General features: G+C 37.4%; 1 long non-coding RNA gene across 2 annotated transcripts in view; it reads left to right on the forward strand.

Moving 5' to 3' along the window:
• The first annotated feature begins 3,034 nt into the window (after window positions 1–3,034).
• The window catches only part of LOC140510511 (uncharacterized), a 73,680-nt gene continuing 63,064 nt past the window's right edge, over window positions 3,035–13,650 (forward strand). For both annotated transcript variants that reach the window (XR_011969261.1, XR_011969262.1), the window contains exons 1-2: window positions 3,035–3,121; window positions 12,919–12,957. This is a non-coding gene — a long non-coding RNA (uncharacterized lncRNA). The remainder of the gene's footprint in view (window positions 3,122–12,918; window positions 12,958–13,650) is intronic.

The following is a 13,650-nucleotide window of genomic DNA, read 5'->3' on the forward strand; positions in this document are numbered from 1 at the left end:
ATAATCATATGAACAAATGCTCTAAATCACTATTGGTTAGAGAGATGCAAATCAAAACAACTCTGAGGTACCACATCACACCTATAAGATTGGCAAACATGACAGAACAAGAAAATGATAAATGCTGGAGAGGATGTGGGAAAGTTGGAACACTAATTCATTGTTGGTGGAGCTGCGAGCGCATCCAACCATTCTGGAGAGCAATTTGGAACTATGCCCAAAGGGCTACAAAAATGTGCATACCCTTTGACCCAGCAATATCGCTACTAGGACTATATCCCCAAGAGATCATAAAAATGGGAAAGGGTCCCACATGTACAAAAATATTTATAGCAGCACTCTATGTAGTTGCCAAAAACTGGAAGTCAAGGGGATGTCCATCAATTGGGGAATGGCTGAATAAATTATGGTATATGAATGTAAAGGAGTACTATTGTGCCATAAGAAATGATGAACAAGAAGACTTCAGAGAGGCCTGGAAGGACTTATATGACCTGATGCTGAGTGAAAGGAGCAGAACCAGGAGAACTTTATGCACAGCAACAACCACAGTGTGTGAGAGTTTTTTCTGGTAGACTTAGATTTTTGTAATAACACAAGAACTTCTTACCAAAAAAAAAAAAAAAAAAAATCCCAATGGAGGATCTCAAGGCAAAATGCCTGCCACACTCAGAGAGAGAAATATGGAAGTCACTCACATATTGTAGCAGATCATGTTTGTGTATGTGTATGTGTTTGTGTATATGTTCTGATTTGTTATACGATTTCTTTCATTTATCTTAGTCTGACTACATAGCATGACTATAGTGAAAATATACTCAATAGGAAAGTATATGTAGAATCTATACAGAATTGTATGCAGTCGTGGGGAGGGAGGGGGGGAGTGGGGGGTAGGTGGGGGGGATAAAATCACAATTGTATGGCAGTGACTGTTAAACATTACAAAATAAAAAAAAATAAATTAAAAAAAAAAAAAGAAACTGCATTAATAGAAAACATGCTGACAATGAAAAATTCAGTAATCCTTGAAAGATTATAGCAATATTTCCATATTGTTAAGTCATAAACATAAATGGACGGTATAATTCTAAAACATATTCTATGTTCCTTCCTTATGTTAGTTATATCGCTATCAGAAGTCTGTACAGACCTAAAGTCTATCTGTCTTACCCCACTCTTTCAACCAACTTTACTGAATAAAACCAAGAGAAGACAAGTGAAGTGGGAAGTTTGAGCTTTGAACAGCATGGAGAAAATGGGATTTTTGTACCAGGGTGCTAATAATCAATTGAGGGACAGGGGAAGAAAGGCTTCCATTCCATATTTCCAACGCTTTTGTAACCTGGTGTTTTTTCACTAGTCCACAACAACATGGGTGTTTGTGATATCAGTAGTGGAGTCACCTCTCCCCTAATCTTCATCAGATCTAGACCTATGGTCAGATTTTCTTTACCTCATACATACCCACCCCTATGTACATGTAGCCATTTTTCATTTTAACCAGTATGAACATTCTCTAGTTAATCCTCTGTTAAGTCATCCATCTTGGCTTACCTTTCATTAAATTACAAGCTTAGCTGACACTACTGTCTTAAATGCCCTTTGAGCAATTTTATTTCTTGTTGGAAACTAAGATTTGTTGAAGGGGTAGTGGCATTAGGTTTCCCCTTAAGAGTTATAGTCCCAAAGAAGAATAGGCATCATCCATCTGCTCAGTGTACAAGTGTCAAGCTCCAACTAGGTAAGAACTGTGGCTGAGTATATAAATGAGAAAAAGGAAATAACAAACTGCTGATAAATTATAAAAAGACAGTTAAATATCATAATAAAACCTCTTCCACCTCGACACTCTTTATTCTAGCCAGTTTGGCTCTAGTAAAAATAATCCAGTTACAGGTTTTTAGTTTTCCAAAGTTCACTATGACACAGGAATTGAAGAATATTTTCACATGTGAATTTGAGAAGAGGAAAACTAGAAGAAAAATTTTAAGGAGATTATTATAATATACAAACATTTGAATGAAAGAAAATACAATTTATTTAAATTGACCATTATTCCAGAGCCACTGTAACTCTCTAGTGTATAATAATAAAAGAAGAAGAATAATAACAAAAGACAATATTTATGAAGAATTTATCATGTGGCAGACTCTGCTAAACACTTGACAGTTATTATCTTAGCTGATCCTCACAACAATTGGGGGAGGTAGATTTTTCCATTGTCCCCATTTTGTAGATAAGGAAACTGAGGGAAATAGCAGTTTATGTGCTTGGAGTGACACATCTAGCAAGTATCTGAGGTTGGATTTGAACTTAGGTCTTCTTTAATTCCAGGGTGCTTGCTCTATCCACTGCACCACCTACCAGGAATAGCATTTAAGGATCTGCTGCAGCAATAACAAGCAAAAATAGAACCATTTTGGAAGGTGATTTAAGACTGATTTTAGGTCATTGCTTCATGTCTGATGCTTGGAAACTACTGAGGTTCTGAAAATTGCTGTGCGAATGTAAGCATTGCTCCTATTTCAGAAGGGAAGCAGTATATCACATTGGAGCCTGCTATGGGAGCAGAATAGAAGGTTGTTATGGGAGTGGCAGGAATCCGTGGCTGGAGACATGTTTTTCCATTTTCACCAAGGACAAAGGAAGAAGAAATGAAGTTAATCTGTACGTTTTGGTTAAAGAATAACTTGCTGATTTTGTGTTTTTAAATAACGAAAAGGTTAGTCAGGAAAATTGCAGAATCCCTTTCCCTAGGCGCTCTTTATAAAATAGAATAGATTCACATCTATCCAATTTAGGAGTAATTCTGCCTAAGGAGCAAAGGTTGTACTAAATAACTAATCTCTCAAAGTTCCCTTATCTCCTCCTCCCTTTTATTTTAATGGAATCAAGAGCTAAAATGCCCCATTTTGACTTACAATATGTTGGTTCACTGACCTAGGTTCTGAAACTTCATATCTATGCAGACTAATCTATTTTACCTAGATGGGAACAGAAATTGAATTGCAAAACATGCTAATGAGATCAAAGATCTCAGTATATCTATCATGTGCAAGTCTCAAGAGGGCCAAAATCCCGGAGGGTAGGAGAGAGAAGGAAGGGAAAAAGAATGAAAATGGTGAGCTCCACTCTGAGTTTATTCTTTACTTATCAATTCTGTCATTGAGGGGCTGAACTTAAGCATATTTTTAGTATATGTGTGTGTGTGTGTGTGTGTGTGTGTGTGTGTGTGTACATGCACAGGCACACATGTGTTTGATAAGACAATGTTTTGGAAATATAACACTTTGTGTAGTTAAACTTAGGTAAATAGAAACACATTTAAAGATGTTAGTTAGAGATTTGTTTTTTACAATGACCCAACAGGAGATGCTTCTAATCTTGGAAACTGTATTGAGAACTGACTGATCCTGCAACCTGTGTAGATGAACAGGTACCACTAATTTTGATTCATGTTCCTCAAGGTAATGAATAAGAGTATTTAATAAGAATGCAAGATTTCTCAAGATATTTCCTTCTTTGTATTCTGAGCATTCAGGTTTTGGGAAATGGAGAAGTGAAATTTAGGTACAGAGTTCTACAAACCTTGCATTATTAAAATATTAATCTTTCAAAACATGTGGAAAATATGTGTAATGACCTTAAACTTACCTCAAGCTATTTATGCCCTGAGTATTTCTCAGAGCTTCCATTTTCCTTTTCTCTGTTCTCACTCACACCACCCTTGGCCCCCTGCCCAGTTAGTATTAATTACATGACTTATAAGGAGGAAGAAAGCTATAGCGCTAAGAGTACTAGATTGGACTTCAAAGGAAATAGGCTCAAATAGTGACTTGACCACTTATTACCTGTATGACCTTCTACACATTATTTAACCTCTCTGGGGCTCCAGTTTCTTCATCTGCAAAATAACTAAACATATGAACACTGAAGAAATTAGGGAGGCTGTATATCATACAAAAATTATGCTGGACCATTTACATAGCAAGGAGATAAGCTGGTAGGTGGACAGCTTAGCAAGGCTACTGACTTGTGGATGGACCAAAACGCTTGACTTGGAGCCTTAGAATTTTGATAGCATGGCTCAGAGTTCTCTTCCGTCTCATAAGTTGTAAGAATAAGATCTCATGTTGGTTCTAGTAGAAAAAAAATACTTATGACAAAAATGTAGGGATATAATAGGAAAATAGATCACACAACAAATATTTTCTATACCCACGCTATTTCCCAATTCCTAGGTAATCAGTTTGAGGTTTTTGAGTCCAATATTGGTCCAATATTGCCACTGCTTTAGCCTTGCTGTTTGTTCCCTTTCAGGTAGCATGAAGCAATATGCCTATTTGATACCCATTAAAGTTGACGTATCTTATTGTTGGATTGACATTATGTTTTGACATTTTACTGGGTAATCTTTAGGGTTTTCTAGCCACTGTCCCGGTGCCAAAGGATTGGCAGGTCAAGACCACATTAAATCCAAAGTCTGACATCAGCAGATAGTGAAAAATCTTAGTTTGCAAACAGAACTTATGGATCAATGCCCTGGAGTCAACAGAAGAAGGAAAATGTCTCAGTGTCTGAAAATATACCACTCCTGGTGGTACAGAAATCTTATGAATCTGTGGTCATTTCCCTTTTTGTATTTTCTCCTCCCTCTTTTATCCTTAAACCCTCATGTCTTTTACTCTAGATTGTTACATAACTCCCAGAGGATGTTATTTTCTTGATGCATTCTAGGTAGCACTTTGGACATAGGGATAGCCCTGGAGTTAGAAAAACCTGAATCCAAATGCCATCTGAGATACTAGCTATTTGACCCTGGGCAAGTCATTCAATCTTTCTCTGCCTCAGTTTCTCATCAGACAAATGAAAATACTAAGAGTAACTTCCTCCCAGGACAGTTGTGAAGACTGAAGAAGTTAAAATGCACAAAGCTTTTTGCAAACTTTAAAATTTCATATAAATACTAACAATTATGACTGTTGTTATCATGCTCATACAGAATCATAAGGGACATAATTTCCAAAAGAACACTGCATTGAGGAGAGGCAGAACCAGGATATCAGATTAGAAGCAGCAAGCCAGTCAAATTCACCGAACATTCCCCTACAAAAATAACTTTAGAGTAGTGACTGAAATCAAATTCTGTAATGGCATAACTGAAAAATGGGCAGGATGAGAAGTATTTTCAGCCTATGCCAACTTATGAGGTAAGAAGGAGAAGTTTGTGATAGCAGGATAGGGGCTGGTGTGATGGCAATCAAATAAGGATATTTTACTGTTTTTATTTTTCTAAAAGTGCCTCTGATTGAATAATATGATTAAAGAAGTCCTAGTTCATCCATTGATGGGCCTGCCTATTTAGGGAAGCTTGATTAGGGGAATTGTTTTGTAAGAGGTTTTCACTTACCTTTTGCTTTTTCTGTTGAGGCACTGGGTCAGAGGGTTATGCCCTTTGGCTCTGAAAAGTGTATAAATACTCTGAAGGTGAAGTAGTACTTGGGGGCTTAGTTTTTGGAAGAAGGTCTATATGCCAGATGATTCTGGGAAGGTGCTAAACAGTCTCCTGGCTTTTTGAAAACCCAGGTGTTGGTGCTTCCGTCTCTGGTAAAGATGTATGTATGTTAATGGTCAGGGACTTTGGAAGCTTGGTCTGTTGATTTTTGATTTCTCTGAAATTTTGATTTTGTTTTTCTCTGATACCTGTGCTTGATTTCTTTAAATATATAATTCATTTATTTTTCAGTTCTTAACATTCACTTCCACAAGAATTTGAATTCAAAGTTTTCTCTTCATCTCTCCCCACTCTCCACCCCAGGACAGCATGCATCCCATCCACCCCTTCCTCCAGTCTGTCCTCCCTTCTCTTACCTAGCTTTCTTCCACCCCCATTCCCTTCTATTTTCCTGTATAGCTTAATTTCTAGTTGCAGGCTAAAACAATTTTTAACATTCATTCCTAAAGCTTTGAGCTCCATATTCTCTCCCTCCCTCCCAACCCACCTTCATTGAGAAAAGCAATTCAATATATTTCATACACACACAACAATACAAAGCACTTCCATAATATTTATGTTGTAAAAGACTAACCACATTTCCCTCTGTCCTATCCTGCCCTTTGTTTATTCCATTCTCTCCCTTGACCTGCCCTCCCACAATAGTGTTTGTTCTGATTATCCTTTTCCCCAATTTTCTGTCCCTTATATTATCTTCCCTGTTATATCCCCTTTCCCCTTGCCTTCTGGCAGGTTAAAATAGATTTCCATATACAATTGAGTGTGTGTTATTCCCTGCTTAAGCCAAATCCCATGACGGTAAGGCTCAATTATTTCCTTTCATCTCCCTCCCTATTCCCTTCCATTGTAGAAACTCTTTCTTCCCTCTTATGTGTGAGGTGATTTGCTACATTCCAAGTCTCGCTTTCTCTTACTCCTAGTACATTCCATTCAACTGTAAATTCTTTTTTTAGGTATTCTCCCTTCATCTTCACCTCATCCTGTGCCCTCAATGTGTGTGTGTGTGTGTGTGTGTGTGTGTGTGTAAGCACATATATTTATGTATATATGTACACACATGATTGTATGTATATGTATACACATACATATATATGCATATACATACTTACACATATATAACATACACATACACACCTACATATTTATATTTCCTCTAACTACCTTAATACTGAAAAAGGTCTCATGATTTAGAAATAACGTCTTTCCACATAGGAATGTAAACAGTTCAATTTTAATGAGTTCCTTAAGGCTTTTCTTTCCTGTTTACATTTTTATGTTTCTCTTGACTCTTGTGTTTGAAAGCCAAATTCTTTGTTCAACTTTGGGCTTTTCAGCAAGACTTGGAAGTCCTCTATTTCATTGAAATTCCATTTTTCCCCCTGACATATTACACTCTGTTTTGCTGGGTAGGTGATTCTTGGTTGTAATCCTATCTCCTTTGACCCTCTAGAATATCATACTCTAAGCTTTTTGATCCCTTAGTATGGACCATACTAAATGGTCCACAAACAATTTCTCATCAGTGAAGACATTGTACAAGGATACTTCTGAGATTTTTTTTTCTCCAACTCAAAATTTATGATCTCTTGTGTTATTCTGATTGAAATTTCCACAATACATGATTTGTTTCTTTCTGGCTGCTCGTAATATTTTCTCCTTGAACTGGGAACTCTGGAATTTGACTACAATATTCATAGAAGTTTTCCTTTTCCGTTGTCTTTCAGGAGGTGATCAGTGAATTCTTTCCATTTCTATTTTACCCTCTGGTTCTAGAATGTCAGGACAGTTTTCCATGATAATTTCTTGGAAGGTAAGGTTTAGGCTCATTTTTTGATCATGGATTTCAGGTACTCCCATAACTTTTAAATTGTCTCTCCTGGATCTATTTTTCAGGTCAGCTGTTTTTCCAATGAGCTATTTTACATTGTCTTCTAGTTTTTCATTCTTTTGGTTTTGTTCCATAATTTCTCAATTTCTCATAAATTCATTAGTTTCCATCTGCTCCTTTCAAATTTTTAAAGAACTATTTCCTTCAGTGAGCTTTTGAACCTCCTTTTCCATTTGGCTAAATCTGCTTTTTAAAGCATTCTTCTCCTCACTGGCTTTTGGACCTCTTTTGCCCTTTGGGTTAGTCTATTTTTAAAGGTGTTATTTATTTCAGCGATTTTTTGGGTCTCCTTTAGGAAGCTGTTGACTTGCTTTTCATGGTTTGCTTGCAGCACTCTCATTTCTCTTCCCAATTTTTCCTCCACCTCTTTTACTTGATTTTCAAAATTGTTTTTAAGCTCTTCCATGACATGAGACCATTGTATATTTATTTGGGAGGTTTTGGATGCAGAAGCCTTTTATGTCTTCCTCTGATGGTGTGCATTGTTCTTCCTCACCTGAAAGGATGGAGGAAAATACCTTTTCACCAAGAAAGTAAACTTTTATATTCTTATCCCCCCCCCCCCTTTTAGTGTTTTTCCCAGCCAGTTACTTGACTTTTGAGCCTTTTGTCAAGAGTGAGTCATTCTTTGGGGAAACGTAAGTTCTCAATTCCTCCAAGATGGCACAATCCAGGGAGAGAAGTTTATTCTTCTCCTGGCCTGGGTTCTGGTCTGGAAGCTACCAAAGCTTTTCTACTTAGGATGTGCAAGTAGAATTCTGTTTCCAGAACCTCTACTCACTCTACTATGCCAGGCAGCACTCTTCCTCACCCTAGGGCCACCACTAAGAACTGAGACTCTGATTGGTGGCTCAATTCCTCCAGTGGCTTTAGGTAGAGGGCTCCAATAATGGACATTGCTGCTGCTGCTGCTGCCACCACCACTGCCTAATGCCTGGATAGGGGAGGACTATGCTCCCTTTTCACCCAGGTGAAAAAGCTTTGTAACTGACCTTTGAAGCTGTCTTTGATATTTGCGTATTGAGGGCTGCAAGGGATTCCACCCCTGAAGTCTGTTCTGGTCCTGTTCCTGCTGGTGCCTCACATGAAGCCAAGGTTGGGTTGAGATCTGTGGGCTGTGCTCTGCTCCATGCCCCATTAGATAGACCTTCTTGTTGGCTTTCCAGACTACCTTGGACCAGAAATCTCCTTCACTCTGTTGTTTTCTGGCTCCTGCTGCTCTAGAATTTGTTTAGAGTTATTTTTTACAGGTATTTCATGGGCTGTGCAGGAAGAGCTAGAGTAGGCATGTCTTTCTACTTTGCCATCTGGGCTCCACTCCCCCTAGAGTTATTTTTTACAGGTATTTTATGGGCTATGAGGGGAGAGCTAGAGCAGGTTGTTCTTGAACTCAGTCATCTTGGCTTTGCCCCACCCTGTGCTTGATTAAAGTGATTGTTAACCCTTCAAAAGTTGCCTTTCCGTTTATAATGCAGATCTAAAACCCTGTGATTTCCCCCCTTGTGTATGTTGGGGTGCTTCCTGTTACAATTGGTCAAGAGCACTTCAGTGTCAACATTGGCTTTGGTCTCTGTAAGAGTCTTTAACATCAGCAGCAGTGACTTCAGGAGCTCTGTGCCCACAGACTACAGGAGAACTAGGCAAGTGGTCGGGAAGAAAAAGCCTTTTCAGTGGAGGGAAAAAGAGGGGAGGAGAGAGAAAAACATGAAGCTTACTCTCATCACATTCGAGTAAAGGAAGGAATAAAATGCACACTCATTTTGGTATGAAAACCTATCTTACAGTAATGGAGAGTGGGAGAAAAGGGAATAAGCAGGGTGGGGGGGATGATGGAAGGTATGGAAGTGGGGGGAGGGAGCAATTTGAAGTCAACACTCTTAGGGAGGGATAGGATCAAAAGAGAGAATAGAAGCAATGGGGGGCAGGATAGAATGGAGGGAAATATAGTTAGTCTTACACAACATGAATATTATGGAAGTCATTTGCAAAACTACACAGATATGGTCTATATTGAATTGCTTGCCTTCCCAAAGGGAATGGGTGAGGAGGGAGGGATGAAGAGAAGTTGGAACTCAAAGTTTTAGGAACAACTGTTGAGCATTATTCTTGCAACTAGGAAATAAGAAATACAGGTAATGGGGTATAGAAAGTTATCTTGCCCTACAGGACAAAAAGAGAAGATGGCGATAAGGGAAGGGAGGGATGTTAGAAGAGAGGGCAGATTGGTGACAGGGGCAATTAGAATGCTCAGCATTTTGGGGCAGGGGGAGGGGAGAAATGGGGAGAAAATTTGGAACCCAAAATTTTGTGGAAATGAATGTTGAAAGCTTGAATAAATAAATTTAATTAAAAAAATTAAAATAAAAAAATGGAAATAAAAAAATTAGGTTTTTTTGTAGTCCCTTCCTCATGTCAGGAGGTGAGCAATTCAGTCCTATAAAAATGCTGCTCAGATACTTAGAGGGTTGTTCTATGCCAGTGCTGCTTTCATGTAGTTAGAAGAAAATTTTATCCCATGGACCATCTCCATGCAGGGCTGTGACTATAGCTCTCAGTGCATTCATACCTCCTGCTTTATCACTTGACTATTGCCACAGAATTCTGAGGTAGGTAAAAATGGCAAAATGATATGAATGATTATTTTTTACTTGAATATAAATTTGATTTAAGTAAGGCAGAGTTGCACAGTGATTAACTTCACTCCTTCTTCCAGAGTCATCAGAGTTCAATGGCAAGAAAAGAGTTATGATGACTAACAATGGCCTGAGATGTAGTGGAAGACCCTGACATCTTCAATATTAACCAAACTCTAAGCACTTCACAGCATGTGCTTCAGCCACCTTCATGGCCACTATTCCTGTCTGCCCATTGTACTAGGGAAAGTTTTCTTATGCTTGGGGTAGACATCCCCCTAAGTTGTTGATGGGTTTATGATCCATAAATAAATTACCCTCAACCTGGTTTAGCCTATCTGCCCAAATGATTTCCTGGGATATGGCCACTGCATATGCTATAGTCTCTGGGAACCACAGGTGAGAGTTCTGTAAGTCAGACAGACACCAGAGACAGAAAGCAGCCCTGAATAGGGATCAGTAACTTTCACAACAAAGATGCTAGTCTTCCCTTATAACCCTACACCCTGAGAGGAGCACTAGTATTTGCTGCTACAAGAGAGCAGACATCCTTCCAGGGTAAAAACTGGAACACAAAATAGGAGAGCAGGGACCATGCCTCTCCCTGAATCATGCCGTCTTAGAAACACATAAACTTATAGACTCTTCCCAAGAGAACTATCTCTGAAAACAGCAACACAAAAAAACTTAAAGCTCATGATAGTTCTTCCCCAATATCAGATGAGCAGAGCCCAACTTTATCATGAAGTTCTAAGTCAAGAAATAAGAAGGAAAATGAACAAAAATCAAAACAAAATAAAGAAGATGACCACAAAGAGTGGTATCAGGGTTGGTAAAGACAGAAACTCAAAAGAAGACAATAATGTTAAAACAGCTATAAGCAAAGCCTCAAAAAAAGTGCAAATTGGATAGAAGCTCAAGACGAATTCCTAGAGAAACTTACAAAGGAGACAAGAGATTAAAAAAAATTGGGAAAAGCAATTATAATGATAGAAGAGAATTATGAAAAGAAAATTAGTGTATTGGTAAACAGGGCACAAAAAATAGTGAAGAAATCAATTCTTTATAAAGCAAAATTGACCAAATGTGAAGAAAGGTACAAAAGTTCACTGAAGAAAATGATTCCTTAAAAATTAGAATTGGGCAAGTAGCAACTACCGGAATAAGACATCAAGAAAAAAAATCAAAAAAAAGATCAAGGAAAAACAACTAACATGAAAAATAAATTGAGGAGAAATAATTTAAAAGTTATTGGACTACCTGAAAGTAGTGATTTTAAAATAGACTAAATATCCAATTACATGAAACTCAATTGAACATAACTACAGGTAATACGAAATAGTTGGGAGTCTATATCCCAAGATAAACTCAAGGATTGTACTAACATAATTGTAAAACTCTTTCTATAGAAATAGAGACAGATCTAAACAATGAGAAATATTAATTGCTCTGCCTAAATTAATTTGCTTATTCATTGCCACACCAATCAAACTACCAAAGAATATTTGATCTCAAAAAATAATAAAATTTGTTCAGAAGAAAAAATAAGAGGTCAAGAATTTCAAGAGAATCAATGGAAAAAATGTGAAGGAATATTTCTAAGCAGTACCAGATTTCATACTGTGTTACAAAGCAGTAATCATGAAAAAGAATCTAGTACTAGCTAAGAAGTAGAGTGGTGGATCAGTCAAATAGATTAGGTGAACAACATTTTTTGTTGTTATTTAATTGTTTTTCAGTATCACCTGACTCTTTGAGACCCCACTTGGGGTTTTCTTGGGAAAGACACTAGAGTGGTTTGCAATTTCCTTCTCTAGCTCATTTTATAGATGAAGAAACTGAGGCAAACAGTATTAAGTGACTTGCCTAGAGGTACACAGCTAATAATTGTCTGAGGCAAGATTTGAACTTAGGAATATGAGTTTTCCTGACTCTGGCTATGATAGTGTGTCACCTCGTTGGTTTTGTTGAAAATTTAAAAATGAAAAAGAAAGGAACATTGTTTCACTCTTTCACAGGGCATAAATATCCAAAGAACTGGCCAATTAATGATAAAACACACACACACACACACACACACACACACACACACACACACATAGTTGTAATGTCAATGCAATATTCACAGCACCTAAAGAGGCCATGAATATTCTGGCACAATTCTCAATCACAAAATATCATAGACTTTCCACATGGAAGACAGAACCAAAACATTTATTCAGACACCAGAAAGCCAAATCTATCATAGTAAGTAAGACATCTATGCACAATAAGAATACAGGGGACAACACCAGTCCCAAGCCTTCTCTCTATTAGGCTTCCCACAAACAGGCTCCCTTAAACAAATCACAAACAGGTTCCTTTAAACAAAATTCCCTTCTCACACTCACAGCCAACTGTGGGTTTGCCTATGTCGCTCTGTTCTGGCTGCCCTCTCATAAATTTCCCCTCAGCTCTGCTATAAATCATCCTCCTTCTGTTCGAAATACCACTATAGTGGTTTAATGTGATTCATACTATACTTTGTTTTTATCTGATGTTAAATTTTGCTATATTAGGTGAACAGTAGAAAACTTTTAAGCTGTGTTTTTAGAAAAGAAGCTAAATGTGAAAGAAATTACTTGAAGAGATGGTAAATGAAAAAAGGATACATTTCAAACCCCTTTTATTTGCTACTTCTTTATGTCTTACCTTTCTGAGCATTCCTTAGACAAAAATGCTTTGTCATGTTGGAAACGTTCCTTATTCTCCTTTGGGCTACTATAAACCTATGGATTAAGTTATTATTGTGGCTTTCTGGATATTATTGCATATGTTAGATTAAACTGATAGGGTTAATAGATTTACTTGCTTAGAGTTTCTCTTTTTTTCCTTTGTTTAAGGGGTCTCAAAGAGATATCATCGATGATGACACAAAAAATGTGAGTGAGACATGATATGCTGGCTAATTGACTCCCTGGATGAGGATAAGCCCTAGGTTTTAGAAGAGGTGAATCAATTTGGACCCACACACCCTTGTGGACTCATTACAAATAATCAGGTTTGAGTGCAGGGAGTAGGAGTGATGGTAAAAATGACACAATTGATAGGGGAGAGATAATGGAGGTAGATGCAATGCTGTTAGGATTACAGAAATTTAATGCTAATATTAATAATTCTTAGTATTTATATAATGTTTTAAGGTTTGCAAATCACTTTAAATATATTTTCTAAATATTATTCTCACAACAACCCTTGAAGGTAGGCACTAAAATTATTCCCCTTTTACAGGTGAGGAAACTGAGACAGAGTTTAAGTGATTTGACTGGAGTCGCACAGTATCTGAAGGCTGAATTTGATCTCAAGTCTTTTTGACTCCATGCCCACTTATCTATCCACTGCACCACCTAGCTGCCTCCTTAGTTACATATTATATTACAAATTTAAAATCTATCATTGTATTATTGAGTTTAATTATTAATTTTAAATATTAAATATTAGGTTAAAAGCTTAGTTGACCTCTTATCTTAGGCCTAGAGAACTTTCTTAAACACACATTCCTAATTATTTTAACATTATTTATTCTTGCTGAATGCATGTGTTTGTTTTCCTTGTGATTTTCCTGGAGGAGAATA

This window comes from Notamacropus eugenii, chromosome 6 (assembly GCF_028372415.1).
Source record: "Notamacropus eugenii isolate mMacEug1 chromosome 6, mMacEug1.pri_v2, whole genome shotgun sequence".
Lineage (NCBI taxonomy): Eukaryota > Metazoa > Chordata > Mammalia > Diprotodontia > Macropodidae > Notamacropus > Notamacropus eugenii.